Source organism: Zalophus californianus, chromosome 2, assembly GCF_009762305.2.
Source record: "Zalophus californianus isolate mZalCal1 chromosome 2, mZalCal1.pri.v2, whole genome shotgun sequence".
Lineage (NCBI taxonomy): Eukaryota > Metazoa > Chordata > Mammalia > Carnivora > Otariidae > Zalophus > Zalophus californianus.
The window spans coordinates 57,287,329-57,297,576 of NC_045596.1; the positions used below are offsets into that span (position 1 = coordinate 57,287,329).

The window sequence follows — 10,248 nt, forward strand, 5'->3', positions numbered from 1 at the left end:
TTCTCTTTTATCATCTTCCCACTTCTGGGCTCCTTTGTTGATTTTTATTACACCCTAAATTTAAGTGTTCTTTAAAAATACTTTCTGTGTAAAAGAAACTGAAATATGATGCTTATTTGTGTGGATGTACCTGCGTCATCTGAGGATATGCGTACCTGCCTCTCATTAAACCACCTGCTGCAAACTCTTTCATTCTTAATGCAAGAGGACAAGTCTTCAAGGTCTGGCTTTACCTCTCATTTATACTTGGCTATCCATCTCTTCTTTCTTCTTCTTTCAGCCTAGGGTAGTCTATCCTACACTTGAATGTGGTGGTAACTTAGGTTCCACTTCTCCGACCCCAAATTTTTGCCTAAATCTTAATGTCTTCTTCATTCCACTGAGAGTCTAGGCTTTTGACAAAATGCAGAAGGATGGGAACACTATTTCCACTCTGATGTATCCATGCTCAAAAGCAGTAGATGAAGAGCCTAATAATAGAATGGGTAAAAGCACAAAGTTGGAAAAGAAAAAAATTAGTGGAAACACATTGCCACTCCATACATTTTGTTTCTAAACTACAAATTCCAGTATTGCTATATCACTTCTGTTCTTCCTTGACTTTTGTTTCCCACAGATGGTCTTCCCCATTGCTGCCAGTTACATCTTCATTCTTATACTCATAAAGCCTTTTGTGTTTTGCCGTGGTTTCCTGCAAAGGTTCTTGGCATTCAAGGTCTCGGTAATATGGTCCAATTACCCATTGCATCTTCTTTCCTATTGGTTGTCCTATGTAAACTATACAGTATTACACAAAATGCTTGATAATCTGAAAACTAGCCCTGCACATTCCTGGCTCTTTGCTTTTGCTTTTACACTTTCTTTCTCCTGGTGTTAGTTTGACAGGTATTCTTTTGACCATACTCTCTCTTTTCTCTCTGGTAGTTTCTAGGATTTTATAACTGAAGTACTGCATTTCACTGTGTATCAGAGAATTACTTTTGTTTGGTACTAAATGAAACCTCTAAATCTGAGGACTCTCTTGAAGTTTCTAAATAGCCTTGATAAGTGGCTGATCTCCATCTCCCATGGGTTTTGAACAAATTGCTCGAAGTAACAATTGAGCCCCAAATGTCAACTTTATTATATAAAAAGGCCAGGGTAGAGGTTAGTTAATTTTGTATTAGCCTAGTGTGTATGCTAATTATTGAACTCCAGAACTGGCCACATTTTTCCTCTCAGGCCCAGACAAGTGGACCTCACCAGATGAAGAGTCCCTCCCGGTAGCGAAGAAGAGTTGCTGGCCTGAACATGCCTAGTGATTTTCCTCAAATACACTCAGTAGGTAAATCACTGTACTTTGAGATGGTATGAATAGAGGGGCAGAATGAGGACAGAGGGAGGGAAAACCACTCCTACTCTGTGTCTTCCTCCAGAAAAAAAAGAGACACCTGTGCTCTTGTGTCTCTTCACTTCCAGAATAATCTTAATCTATCAAATGATTTTTTTTTTTCATATATCTCTTCCTTCTATTTTCTACTTCTGGGATGTCAGATGTATATTGGAGCCTCTCAATTCCTTCTACATGTGTCTCAGTTTGTATGCTATTCTTATTACCTCTTTGCAATGCATTTAGGTAAATTCCCAATACTCTTTGCCCACACATTTTCTTATTTATTACCTGTTGAATAAAGATTATCCCATTGTGGCAAACACTTTTGAATAAATGTATCTTCTTCCTTATGAATACAAATTGTATTTCTTGGTTAGGGGGAAGGAAGCATGTGTCCACCTCCACAGAGAGACTCATTTTCACATCCTCTTTTATAGCTTGTGAGGTTATTGAATTCTGTCCAATATAATGTAGGCAGAAGTCTGTTGGGGGCTTTGGGGAGATTTGTATTTATTAATAATGGAGTTGTTGGACCTAATTTCATTGATTACTGATCCAATTTTAAGAAACAACTACCTTTACACTTTTTAATGTGAAAACAAACCTGCTTTCTTTATTGGTCAGTGACCTTTTAATTCTGTGAATTGCCTTTTAATATTCTTTGTCAAATTTTCTTTAAAAATTATTTTTTGTCCTACTGATAAACTGATACTGTATATGCACTTGGGATACCAGTTCTTTGTTAGTTTTATGCATTGCAGCTAATCTCCCATTCTGCAGCTCGTGTTTCTATTTTCATTTTTTTTAAATTTATTTATTTTAGAGAGAGAGTGAGTGTGCGTGCGAATGGGGAGAGGGGCAGAGGGAGAGAATCTCAAGCAGGCCCCCTGCTGAGTGCAGAGCCCCACACTGGGCTTGATCCCAGGACCCTGAGATTATGACTGGAGCCAAAATCCAGAGTTGGCCGCTTAACCAACTGAGCCACCCAGGCGCCCCATACATTTTCTATACAGTATTCTTTTTTTCCAGAAATTTCAAATTTGGTGTGGTTAAATATGTCAGTATTTTCCTTTTTGTATAGGCCTTTTGTGACTTGTCTAAGAATACCTTATTATTCTGATAATGGACATAATATTCTACAATTTTTCCCTCAGTTTAAAAATTTTGCTTTTCTCTGGTTACTAGGCCATATAAGATGAATATTTGTGTTTGGTGTGAAGTAAGATTTATTTCTGGGCTCTGTTCCATTCTAATGATCATTTTGTCCATTTCCACAAGAATATTGTTTTAATTACTATAGATTAATTGTCAGTGTTGATCATCTTCAAAAAACTTTTCTCTATTGGACCTTTAATGTTTCCACATGAATTTTTAAGTTCATCTGTTATAAATTCATGTAAAGTTTTGTTGATATTTTTCTTGAAATTTCATTGATTTCAGAGTTTGATTTGGAAAGAAGTTTTACAATATTGTGTCTTTTAATCTATGAGCATGGTATAGCTCTCCATTTCTTAAGATTTTTTTTTGTTCTATAATTTTGGTAATAATTTTTTGGATGTTTCAAACATTCTTCTGTGATTTTATTCTACTTAGTTGATTTTATTCCAACATAATTAACAATATTTTGTTGCTATTGATGATGGATACTTTTTATATTACATTTTAAATATGTGTTATTCTAATATTTGGTCCCTTGAGTATCTTTGATTTTTTTTTTTGTAGACAATTGTACAAATTAATTTTAGGTTCTACATTCTAAGATTATATTAAATTAAAGGATGTATTGCAATAAGGAGCTTGGAGGGAGACAGTGTAGGGCTGTTACAGTGGCTGAGTGGTTTCATTGAGGACCAGACTTCTAATTTCATGTCACTCATTGTCACAACATTGCTTTCATCCTCGTTATTACAAGATGGTCACTGTACCATGAGGCATAAAGTCAGCATTTGGGTCAGTAAGAAGAGAGAAAGCTAAAACTACAACAATCTAGCGTGGGCCTCTAGGACCCCGACCCTTTTTCAACCCAGAGGGGACTGCACGTAAGCATAGTTCTCTCTAAGACCTTGCCTTTCCCACTCTGTACTAGGAAACAGTTTCTTGCCCTGTTGCAGGCAACTCCCTTTCCCAGGCAACACCAAATAACAGTTGCATTCAAGTCCTGTTTACCTGGTATCCAAATGGTTTAATTATCCTTCAAAGGTCAGGGCTGCTCTTACATTTAGCCTTTGCTCTATGGAAAAGGAGATCTAAGAATAAGATAGACTCAGTACAAATACAGAAAGTAAAAATGTTAGCTTTTTATTCCTTCCTCTCTACTAATGCATGCCTTTAAAATTTTCCTTTTCCCCTTAATAGAGCTTACTCCTTAATCCAACTACACATATATAACATTGTGGAGTATTTCCCAAATTCTGTTGTAAAGAGACAATGACCATGATGGGATATGTGTTACCTAACACTTTCTAATTCTCATAGCTCTTATTTGCCTTTTTTGGGAGGTGGGCCCATAGGTGGTCTCATACAGGATGGAGGAGCCATAATGCCTAGAGGTGGTGCTGTTCGGCCCTCAGGAGTTGGTGGGGTCCCCTGTCCTGGTGGGAATTGAGTTGGGGTTCCAGCAATGCTAATAGTAGCAGCAACTGCATCAGCTGCTAGAGTGCCTCTTCCCTGTGGAGTCATTAGCTGTTGGGATGACCCCCCCAACCCCTTGGACAGGGCCTGCTAATCCAGCAGGAGCCTGGGGAATTGGACCGCTAGCTGGCCCTCCTCTACCAGCTGCCCTGCCAACCCCAGGGCCTCCTGCAGCTCCAGCAAGTGGTACCTGAGCAATGGCAGTCCTTACACAGTCATGGAAACCAAGTTCTTCCCACATAGCAACACCAGACCCAAAACCCACTTTTCTTCATGCTCTGGCTCCTTCACATTCTTTGGCTTGATCTTCCTGAATCCATCACAGTCACAGAAGATCAAGTTCATAGGCTTGTCAAAAGCCTTAAAGGTACCCCGTGCAGATTTGGCCATCTTGCAGGTACATCTCATTCTGTGGTCAGTGTGCCGGGGCATCTTGCTGCTCTTTCCCACAGTCATGGTTGTTGTTTCACCAAATCCAATGTCCGGTTTCAGGATCCTTAAAACGGAAGGGGAGGCTACAGATAAAGGTATGACACAGGTTCTCCTATAAACAATGCAAGCTTGGGGCAGAAGCTTCAAACAGTAGATGGAGCCTGGTTTTTCACTTGGAAATCGGCTAACACTGTTCCAATATTGCTTTAACCATCTCTTGGTGTCTCAGCTAAGAATGCCTGTCTCTCTTCTGCCTGGAAATCCAGCACAGGTACTTGCTGCTGAGATCGCCTTGCATACAGCTGACACTCTTGGAAGCTCTGTGAGGCTGTCCTTCTATGTTGGACTTGAACTTCCCCCTCTGGTACATGCTGTGCCATTCTGTAGTCTGTCTCAGGTGTAAGCAGTCCCTGGCTCGCTCCGTCGTGCCCTGCAGAACAGACCATCAGGCATCTCTGGGGACCGCTCCACTCTGCCACCATAGGTTACTTTTGGCTCCAACCGTTTAGGGCAGCAAACTCTGGCTAACCACACAACTTGGATTCCAGCTCCCTGTTAGTGCCAAGGAAGGAGGCTAGCCCATACCTAGCCATGAACATTGACATGGTAAATCTTGCAGCTTGCTTCTGTCACATTTGGCAGTAACGGCTGGTGTGGGACCACAGCCCCTGATCACACCCAGCATGGGCTGGTTACCCTCCCAGATGCAAATGTGGGGGTGTCAGGAGGAGCAGCTGGATCCACATTCTCTCACACTGTATAGATATGATATCACAACGTGCAATAACATCAGCGGGATGATTAGGGTTTTTTACGGAGCTCTCTGGAAGCCCTTTGGCCCAGCCGTCGGGCTCCCCCCTGGTGGATGTTGATGATTGGTCCTGCCAGGTGGCCCTGCGCTGCCAGTCTTGTGACAGGCAGTGGAGGCCATGCAAGCTTGCTGCTGATCCTGACTTGCAGAGTTTTTCCCCAGTGCATGCCCGTCCAGCAAGCCTTGTGTACCTGCCATCTAGTCATTTGTCCTTGTTTGTCGACATTACTAATTTATTGCTTCTTGTAATATTACAAGAAGCAATTACCTAAAAATGTAAAATGAACTATCTTGCTAGGATATTGATTAGTAAATTCCTCTTTACAGAGCACAATAATGCTAAATAATCATGGCTTGGCATTACCGGCCCTGTGGGGATTTAGGGCTCTGACCGAGGCCCTCATCGAAACAGCAAGTCGTTTGGCTCTGTCCCTAAAAGGTGAACTGCGTGTTGTCTGCCTGTCTAGCTGCTGTCAGTATCCTAGGAATCTGGTGAGACTTTTCGCCTTTCTTTAAAAATTTACAGATTTATTTATTTATTTACTTATTTGAGTGAGCACAAGCAGGGGGGAGAGGGAGAAAGAAGCAGACGCCCCACTAAGCAGGAAGCCCAATATGGGACTCAATCCCAGGACCCCAGGATCATGACCTGAACCAAAGGCAGACACTTAACTGACTGAGCCACCCAGGCGCCCCAAGACTTTTCATTCACCCTTTAACATATTATGGTCTCACTTCTGGCTTCCTTCTATTCCACCATTTCTTGCTGTGCTGTTTTGGTTCCTTTCACCTTCCAGAAGCCAAATTCTTTACTTTCTCCTTCTGTACTAACACTCTAGTAAAGCCACAGTTTAGTTCCTGCTAGGCTATGTTACTATGTTTTCTTTTTTATCTCATTTATTTAACATTTTCATCAGTTTGTAACAGAGGTAGTGTTAATATTTCATGTTGACCTCTCTGTGAATTTCAGGCATACTTATTTTAAAGTCTCTTTTCTATTGTTTGAGTTTCGCAAGCTACAATTATTTATATTGTTGCCTTATCAGATTTCCTTATGTGATTTGGAATTTTACTTAGGTCTTTAGTAGGAGGTTGGCCTCTTATCTTTTTTACTTTGTTTTTGTTCACCCTTCCCTGTTCTCACCAGTCTTCTGAGGCCATGGTCTAGGACAGGCGTTTTATCAGTGGTCCAAGACTTCCATCCTGCCTAAGATAGACACAGATGCTTACATATAGAAATACTGGCTCTTCAATATTACAAGAAAAATAGATTTTGAAAAATATTTTATAAGATATGATTACTATCTAGAGAAGCAAATAGAGATAATAAGAAAACCATTCAAGTTAAGGTAGTCATTTGTTAAATGCCTAAACAAAAATCCATGCTATCCTCTATATATCCATTCATCATTTTTGAAAACACATAGAAAAATAAACCCATAGTAACCGTGGGATGGGACCTTGGAGTTATTGAGGAATTTTAACACATTTTTGGAAGGTGACAAACAGACAAAAACTTATTTTACAAATGAAATAAACTGAGCTGAGGAAGCCAGAGATATGAACACATACAGAAGTATTGCACTCAAATTTGGATTCAAGGGGTTCCTAAGTGGCTCAGTCAGTTGAGCCTTGGACTCTTGATTTCAGCTCAGATCATGATCTTGGGTTCTGAGATCAAGCCCTGCATAGGGCTCCCTGCTCAGTGTGGAGCCCGTTTGAGATTCTCTCTCCCTTTCCCTCTCCCCCTCCCCCTTTGCTCACATCTTTTTTTTTTTTCTTAATTTTAGTATACACTTAAAGCTGAATTTTGCTTTTATATGGTACATTATTATATTAAGTATGTAGCTTCTATTTCCACTTAACCAAGGTAGTTTTATTTATTTTGTTTCAAATTTTTATTTAAATTCTAGTAAGTTGGGCACCAGGGTGGCTCAGTCATTAAGCGTCTGCCTTCGGCTCAGGTCATGATCCCAGGGTCCTGGGATCGAGCCCCGCATCGGGCTCCCTGCTTGGCAGGAAGCCTGCTTCTCCCTCTCCCACACCCCCTGCTTGTGTTCCCTCTCTCGCTATCTCTGTCTCTGTCAAATAAATAAATAAAATCTTTTAAAAAAATAATAAATAAATTCTAGTAAGTTAACATATAGCGTAATTCTCCTGGTTTCAGGAGTAGAATTGAGTGAATTTTAAAGACATGGATGTTGGGGCGCCTGGGTGGCTCAGATGGTTAAGCGTCTGCCTTCGGCTCAGGTCATGATCCCAGGGTCCTGGGATCGAGCCCCACATCGGGCTCCTGGCTCAGCGAGGAGCCTGCGTCTCCCTCTGCCTCTCTCCCTGCTCATGCTTTCTCTCTCTCTCTATCTCTGTGTCTCAAATGAATAAATAAAATCTTAAAAAAAAGAAAATAAAGACGTGGATGTTGAATATTGCCGAACATCCATTTGTTTAAAATTTTTTATCAGGTCTATCGAGATGGTGTTGTGTGGATAAATTTTCTCTTTTAAATATACTTGACTTCTTTTTATGTGCATATATTTCCTAATTTTGAACTCTTTTTATTCCTTGAGTCAACACAATTTGTAATAGTTTCAATATACTGTTTTTATACTATTTTGAAATAATTTCACACACACAAATAGTGCAAGAATAACACACAGAATGCTTGTATATCTTTCATCCAAACTCTACAATTGTTAATATTTTTCTTAAAATTTATTTTTTAAAATCCCAGTATAATTAATGTAGTGTTATACTAATTTCAAGTGTACAATATAGTGATTCTGTTTTATACCTCACTCAGTGCTCATCACAATAAGTGTACTCTTAATACCCTTCACCTATTTTACACCCCACCAGTAACCACCAGTTTGTTCCCTATATTTAAGAGTTTATTTTTTTGTTTCCTTTTTCTCCCTGTTCACTTATTTCTTAAATGCCACATATGAGTGCAATCATACAGTATTTGTCTATGACTCACTTCACTTAGCATCATCCCCTTCCAATCCATCCATGTTGTTGCAAATGGCAAGATTTCGTTCCTTTTTATGGCTGAGTAATATTCCATTGTGTATGTATACCACATCTTTATCCATTAATCTATGGAAGGACCCTTGGGTTGCTTCGTATCTTGGCTATTGAAAATAATGCGATAAACATCAGGGTGCATGTATCCCTTTGAATTAGTGTTTTCATTTTCTTTGGGGAAATACTCAGTAGTGGAATTACTGGAACATATGGTAGTTCTATTTTTAATTTTTTTGAGGAACCGTTATACTGTTTTCCTCTGTAACTGAACCATTTTGCTTTCCCACCAACAGTGCATGAGTGTTTCTTTTCTCCACATCCTCAACAACACTTGTTTCTTGTGTTTTTGATTTTAGCCATTCTGACAGGTGGCTAAATGAGGTAATATCTTGTGGTTTCGATTGGCATTTCCCTGTTGATGAGTGATGTTGAGCATGTTTTCATCTGTCTGTTGGCTCTCTGTTTGTCTTTGGAGAAATGTCCATTTCTTCTGCCCATTTTTAAACTGGGTTATTTGTTTTTTGGTGTTGAGTTGTGTAAGTTCTTTGTGTATTTTGGATATGAAACCCTTATTAAATATGTCATTTGCAAATATCTTCTCCCATTCAGTAGGTTGTCTTTTACTTTTTTTGATGGTTTCCTTTGCTGTGCAGAAGACTTTTATTTTAATGTAGTCTCAATAGTTTATTTTTGCTTTTGTTTTCCTTGCCACAGGAGACCTTTCTAGAAAAATATTCCTATGGCCAATGTCAGAGAAATTACTGTCTGTGCTCTCTTCTAGAATTTTTATGGTTTCATGTCTCACATTTAGGTCTTTTATCCATTTCAAGTTAATTTTTGTGTATGGTGTAAGAAAGTAGTCCAATTTCATTTTTTCACATGTAGCTGTCCAGTTTTCCTGAAACCACTTGTTGAAGAGACTTTTTCCCATTGCATATTCTTTCCTCCTTTGTCAAAGATTAATTGACCATAACATCATGGGCTTATTTCTGGGGTCTCTATTCTGATCCATTGATCTATGAGTCTATTTTTGTGCCAGTAACATACTGTTTTGATTACTACAGCTTTGTAATATAACTTGAACTGGAATTGTGATGCCTCCCATTTTGTTTTTCTTTTCAAGATTGCTTAGCTATTTGGAGTCTTTTGTGGTTTCATACAAATTTTAGTATTCTTTGTTCTAGTTCTGTGAAAAATGCTGTTGGTATTCTGATAGGGGTTTCATTAAATCTGTAGATTGCTTTGGGTAGCATGGACATTTTAACAATATTCTTCCAATCCATAAGCATGTAATATCTTTCCATTTGTTTGTATCATCTTCAATTTCTTTCTTCAGTATTTTATAGTTTTCAGAGTATAGGTCTTTCACCACCTTAGTTAAGTTTGATCCTAGGTATTTTATTATTTTTGGTACAATGGTAAAGGGCTTGTTTTCTTAACTTCTCTTTCTGCTGCTTCATTATTGGTGTACAGAAATGCAACAGATTTCTGTATATTGACTTTGTATCCTGTGGCCTTACTGAATTCATTTATTCTAGTTTTTTTGGTGAAGTCTTTAAGGTTTTCTATAAATAGTATCATGTCATCTGCAAATGGTGACAGTTTTACTTGTTTTAACAATTTAGATGCCTTTTATTTCTTGTCTGATTGCTGTGGCTAGGATTTAGAATACTATATTGAATAAAAGTGGTGGGAGTGGACATCCTTCTCTTATTACTGATCTTAGGGGAAAAGCTCGCTGTTTTTCCTGTTGGAGTATGATGTTAGCTGTGGGTTCTTCATAGATGACCTTTATTATGTTGAGGTATATTTCCCCTAAACCTACTTTGTTGAGGGTTTTTATCCTGAATGGATATTGTAGTTTGCAAGTGGTTTTTCTGCATATATTGAAAGGATCATATGGTTTCTTTTATTAATGTGGTGTATCACATTTGTTGATTTGAGAATATTGAACCATGCCTGCATAAGTCCCTCCTGA

At 38.8% G+C, this 10,248-nt stretch overlaps 2 pseudogenes; both read right to left on the reverse strand.

The window, feature by feature from the left end:
- Nucleotides 1-580: 580 nt before the first annotated feature.
- LOC113925558 lies at nt 581-4,459 on the reverse strand (annotated as a pseudogene).
- A 182-nt stretch (nt 4,460-4,641) lies between these two features.
- LOC113925557 lies at nt 4,642-5,444 on the reverse strand (annotated as a pseudogene).
- Nucleotides 5,445-10,248: the final 4,804 nt, after the last annotated feature.